General features: G+C 37.1%; 1 pseudogene; it reads right to left on the bottom strand.

The window, feature by feature from the left end:
- Window positions 1–4641: 4641 nt before the first annotated feature.
- LOC101710928 (eukaryotic translation initiation factor 5 pseudogene) lies at window positions 4642–5907 on the bottom strand (annotated as a pseudogene).
- Window positions 5908–6425: the final 518 nt, after the last annotated feature.

Genomic DNA, 6425 nt, shown 5'->3' on the forward strand with positions numbered 1-6425 from the left:
TTGTCTCTTCATTCTGTTGGTGGTTTCTTTTGTTGGCCAAATCTTTTTAATTAGATTATATCCCAATTTTTGGTTATTTGTGATATTTCTTGTGGGACTATGGTTTTGTTCATAAAGTCTTTGCCTATGTCTTGAAGACATAGGTATTTTATCTTGCAGCAGATTAAGTGTTTCTGTTTAAATATTTAGATCTTTGATGCATTTCAATTTTAGTTTAGTTCATGATGAAAAATATGGGTCTAGTTTTAATCTTTGGAATGTGAAAAGCCAGTTTTTCCAGAAACAGTTATTAAAGATACTATTTTTCTTCACATAAGGGTATTTGTCACCTTTGTTAAAGATAAGGTGGATGAGTGTGTTTGGAGCTGTTTCTACATATTCTAATCTGTTCCCTTGAACCTTGGGTCTATTTTTTTTTCTCAAGCCATGCATTTTTTAATCACAGACACTCTGTAGTATAATTTCACATCACAGATTGTGATGCCCCTGCTTTGTCTTTCTTGCTCCAAATTGCTTTTCTTATTTTAAGTCTCTTCTGTTTCCAAATGAATTTTAGGATTGCTTTCTTGTCTTAAATTTTTATAATATTTTTGGGAATATGGCCTTTTTCACTATATTCATTCCTCCTACCCAAGAATAAGAGCTATCTTTCCATTTTCTGATATCCTCTTTGATCTCCTTTTTCAGAGTACTGTAGTTTTTAATGCAAAGGTCTTTTACTTCCTTCGTTAGATTAATTCCTAAGTATTTCATTTTTGATCCTATTGTGAAAGGTGTGGTTACCCTAATTTCTTTCTCAATGAGTTTGTTATTTGTATACAGGAATGCTATTGATTTTTGAGGGTTGACTTTGCATTCAGCTATGCTATTGGATTTGGTTTTCAAATCAAGAAGTGTTTTGGTGGAGTTTTTTGGGCCCTTCTAAATAGAGTATCATATCCATGAATAATGGTAATTTAACTTCTTCCTTTCCTATCCTGATTCTTTTTATTTTTTTCTCTTGTCTAATTGCTCTCCCTAATGTTTCCAGAACTACATTGGATAGGATTGGTGAGAGTGGTCATCCATTTCTTTTTCCTAATTTTAGCATGAAAGCTTTCAGTTTTTGACCATTTTTCTATGATGTTGGCTGTTTGTTTGTCATAGATAGCTTTTATCAGATTGAGATATAGAACATCTACTCCAATTTTCTGTAGGGTTTTTACAATGAATGGGTTTGGACTTTGTCAAATATTTTTCCTCATCTATTGAGATGATCATGTGGTTTTGTCCTTGGATCTGTTATTATGGTGTACTACATTTATATATTTGCATATGTTGAACCATTCCTGCATCCCTTGGATGAATTCTACTTGGTCATGGTGTATAATCTTCTTGGTGATTTGTTCTCTTCTGTTTGTATCTTATTGAAGATTTTTGCTTCTATGTTCATTAGGGGGATGGCAGTTCTTTTTTGTGGTTGGATCTTTCTCTGATTTTTGGATCATGGTAATACTTGTTTCCAGGAATGAGTTTGGGAGTATTATTTCCCTTTCAAATTTCATTAAATTGCAGAGTAGTGACATTATAACTTTTCTAAGTTTCTTGTAGATTGCAGTAGTGAATCCATCAGGATCTGGGCTTTTCTTTGTTGGTAGGTTTTTAATTACATCTTTAATTTCATTGACTAATATTGGGTTATTTGGAGTTTATATATCTTCTTGATTAAGCTTTGGTAATTCATATGTATCAGGGAATCTCTACATTTATTCTCTATTTCTAATTATTAGACTACAGTTTCTCAAAGTAGGTAGTCATCCTCTCGATTTCTGCAGGATCTATTGTGATGTCACCATTTTCATTCCAAATTAAATGCATATGAGTCTTTTCTGTCCTTTTTTGGATAAGGTTGGCTAAATATTTGTCAATTTTATTTAATATTTCAAGAACATACTTTTTATTCTTTGCATTGTTTTCTTAGTCTCAGTTGCATTGTTTTCTGCTCTGATCATTATAATTTCTTCCATTGTGTGAGTTTTGAGCTGGAGTTACTCTTCCTTTTCTAGAAGTTTGAGTTTCAACATTAGGTTGCTTATTTGAGCTCGTTCTGTGCTTCTGGTATGGAAATTCACCACTATAATTTATGTTTAATTCCTTCATTGATTATTCTAAATTACTTATGGTAGGTAGCTTTATTGCTAGTGTCAAGAATTTTCAGGAAATGACTACTTCACAGAGATGTTTTTCATTTATAGCTGGCTTTTGGGTTTTGAGTCTGTTATAAGATTCTACCTCTTCAAATTTTGGGGATGAGATTTTGCTGCCTATTTGACCTAGCCCCTGGTTGTTGGCACTGGCTAACAGTATTGTTTATGACCCTAAGGCAATCTCAGTCTTGGCATAAAGGAAGAACATATGATTGGAACAATTATGTCACTTTGGTTAAAGTAGTACAATCAGTAATGATAGCATCAAATACAGTCTAGAAAATGACAAACTTTTATAGCTATTAATTTGCTACCTTTAACCTTATGAACAAGATTTGTAGTTGTATAACAAATCTAAAACAAACTATATAGTTGTATATAGTAAATGTCCTTTCAATATGTCAATCATACCCTCAGGGAAGAAAATTTAGAATGAGCTAGGAGAAAAACAGTGAAATAGAAGATAAAGAGATTAGAAGCAAGCTTGGAAGAAAAAGGAAGATTACACAAGCTTTGAGAAACTGGTAAAAAAAACAGGAGGGAAAGAAAGAAGGAAAGAACAGATAGAAGAACCAAACAAAAGAACAACAAAAAAGTAGAAACAATGTTCACAGTCATATAAAAACAAGAAAAACAGTTGAAAAAAGTTCACTTCTGGGCGTGTCTCTGCTGTAACTGGTAGATATACTGGGCAGATAGAGTCTAGATCTGTGTTGATTGATCCCAGTAAGCCAGCAGTGGAATTATGGTGGGGTGGTGGATAATCACAGTATGTCTGTGCCTTTACTTCCACTGAAATTCAGACTGCTACTGGTTTCTGGCTGTGAGGCTGGGACATGAGTTGTTCACCCTACAACACTCCAGGTACTTCCTGCCAGTTTGAACTCAGCTTCCTGATTTCTGCTCCTTTGAACTTGGCAGCACCTCACCCTGACAGTGGGAGTCACTACATGCAGCCAACTCACAGCTGCTCTGAGTTCTGAGTTCAATTGGTCTCATTCCAAAATGGCAACTAGTCAATCACTCTCTCCTTGTGGACATCTGAACTGTAATAACTCATGAGCCCCTGCAGTACACAGTGTCCACTACTCTGTTCCATCAGTGCTTTTCTCTATGGAGGCCTCTTAGGTCACCAGTAGTCACTGTGCATCTGCTTCTTTGAGCCACCCATCCCATCCTGTAAGCCAGGGCTCAGAGAGAAAGTGATGCTTGTCATCAACCCCTTCTGTGTTGATGTCCCTCTCTTTGTTCTTCCTGTGGGCTCCAGTTATCACTTCAGATCCTTTCTGGGACCCAAGGACCCACTTCCCTCCTTTTACTCTTCCTCAGCATGCTATATTTCAGCATCTGCACTCCAATTCTCATATAGGCTGTTTCTGTGCTGCTCACCACTCCATCATCTTCCCGGAAGCTCCAAAACACAGAATTTTAAAAGCAACCAGAAAAAAATAAAGTATCAAATATAAAGATAAACCAATTTGAATCACAGAAGTCTTCTCAACACAAGCCCTAATGGCCAAAAGAGCTTTGAGTGAAGTATTTCAACCCTCAAAAGCAAATAATGTCCAACCTAGATGAACCTATCCAAGAAAGCTACCTTTGAAAATAGATGGGCATATAAGGTATTTCCATGAAAAAGTGCAGCTAAAAAAATATATACCTACAAAAGCAACTCTTCACATCATTCTCAATGGAAATAATGAAATGAATACACCTAAAAGCACAGAGGAATCTAGTGAGGTCAATGGATAAACAGCAAAACATAAACATCAGGGAAAGTAAAAAAAGGATTCAACAACAGATAAGGCAGTGATAGTAAATAACTAACATATCTCAGTAATATCTCTCAATGCAAATGATATCAATTCCCCTTTCAGAAGACACAGATTGGGAGACTGGATCAAAAAGCAGAATCTATTGATTTTTTTGTATTGTTCTCATAGTCTCCATCGCATTGATTTCTGCTCTGATCTTTATAATTTATAATATTTAACAAGTAGTGCTGGGAAAATTTGTTATTTGTTTGCAGAAAAATGAAACTGAACCATTATTACAACATAGCAAATTAAAATCAAAATTTCTTAAATATCTAAAATTTAAAACAGAAACATTAAAGCTACTGGAAGATAAATAGGTAACAATTTTTTTTGAAGAATGACAAAAATCAAATTTTTATTTTTTTATCTGTATAAATGTGATCCAAATATATCCACCACTAGTTTTTCCAAAAGAAACATGCTATAAATAAGCAAACTACATCTGGTCACTGATGTGTATGGACTCCCTAGATGTCTCACTGGGCTTAATTACAGATCACTCACAGTAATAGATTTTTAGTATAAAGTGCAGCATGATGTTAAGCCATTTTAGCTTCTGCACATACATGTTGCACTTCTGGCTGATAATGAAGAACAATTTGTAGCATTACACTGTTAGCTAGGTCACTTCTTTCCTTTTAAATGGCATCTATGTCAATGTCATCATCCTTGTTGTCAGACTTCACAGTTTCAACTTTCGGTACACTGGCAGTCTTCAAATAAACCACCTCACCAGAAGACTCTTCCTCTGCCTCCTTTAACCATTTTATAAATGGCTCTGCTTTGACAGGAATCTCTTTGGCAAGTTCTTTTGAAGTGCACTACTTATAGGCCTTTTCCAACCAGCTGATGATGACCTCCTCTTCCATAAGGTCTGCATCATACATCTCCTTCAAGGTATGCAGGATCTTGGAGCAGAGCTGAGCTTGATTTTTCACCACCACACATTCTAGACCATGAAGAAGATACCACTGAGTGTTTTTGTTGTTGTGACAGAATCATAGGAAATAGTGCCTGTATTTCTTAATTTCTTCTCTAATTTTCTCATTAAAAAGAACTTCAATCAGAACAAGAGGGCCCATGGCTTTTACATCTAGTCTTTCTGCATCAGCAACAATTTCTTTGTCAGATGTCAGATGAGTCAATAATGCCCTCTTCTATCTTTTTCTTAACAAAATCAAACAGGATATTCACACGCTCTTCTACAGTTCTTTTCAAATCATCACTGAGTGTCAGAATTTTTGCATGGTTGCTGATTTCATCTATTCTGTGCCTCTGAGCTTCCTCAGTTGTATCCTCCCCACAGTCTACATCTTCCTCCTCTTCCACAGCATGTTGGGGATGACTGATTTTGTTTGGGAGTGTTTAGGGTGGTGTCTCACTGCTGGATACAGAGCCATTTTCCTTGTCTTTGCCCTTTCTATTTTTCTTTCCTTTTCTTTCTTTCCTGTATCATTGTCACTATTCTCAGGTGGGTTTTTGAGACTGAAAGTGCAGAGTTTATTATGTGTGTCAAGCATGCCTCGAGAGCCACAAGCTTTACAAGAATTACCTATTTGCTTCTTCGGATTCATATGCAGATCTGTTTCAGGATTCTCACACTCAGGACAGAGAACACATTTTTTAATGAATCCATCCAACATGTCTTGCAGCTTATTCACCTCATGAGATCCATTGACAATGTAACGGTCATTCTTTACATCAAACTCGGTCTGTGCTCCCAGCTCACAACCAAAGTATTTGGTGGGATACATTGGAGGCCGATTAAGCGCCTTTGCAACATCAACCATGTTGACTACAACTGCCTTGATTCCATTTCCTTTGCCCTTAACCTTGGCAATCAGACGGGGCATCTTGTAGCAATAGAACTGGTCTGAAATGCTGCCATTGACGTTGACAGACATTTTTGCTTATTAGTGACTTTATCAATAAGATGAGATTTTTTATTGTAACTTTTTGGTATCCTCTGTCTGGAGAAGAAGGGATGACATAAACAACTGCAAGAGTTCTCGGTCTCTGACATGAAAATATTTTTGCCACTGAGGCTGTAAGCTTCTTTCCTGTATGCTGTTTCCCCAATACAGGTACCAATAGCTGCTCAACATCTTGTTTTCATCAAATAAAGACATAAACGCAATGCGGCTCACCCTGGACTGGGAGGAAGAGGTGCTAGAAACCTGTCTGGAGCAGCGGGGCGGGTGGCAAGCAGAGGGGCAGCCGCCGTCCGAGCAGCAGGAGGGGCTGTACCAGCGATGTCCATCCACACTGGCAGCCCAGAGCCTGGCAACCTCTGGAATGTTCTCGCTCTGACTGAACAATGCTACTGCCACACTCATGCTACACTCGTCGGTGGGCGCCCACCCGCCACGGTGGGCTGCGCTGCCTAAATAGGTAAAATTTTAAAGACATACATGTAGGAAAG

Source organism: Heterocephalus glaber, unplaced genomic scaffold (genome assembly GCF_053883595.1).
Source record: "Heterocephalus glaber isolate CG9 unplaced genomic scaffold, H.glaber_assembly_v1.0 deba00001613, whole genome shotgun sequence".
NCBI lineage: Eukaryota > Metazoa > Chordata > Mammalia > Rodentia > Bathyergidae > Heterocephalus > Heterocephalus glaber.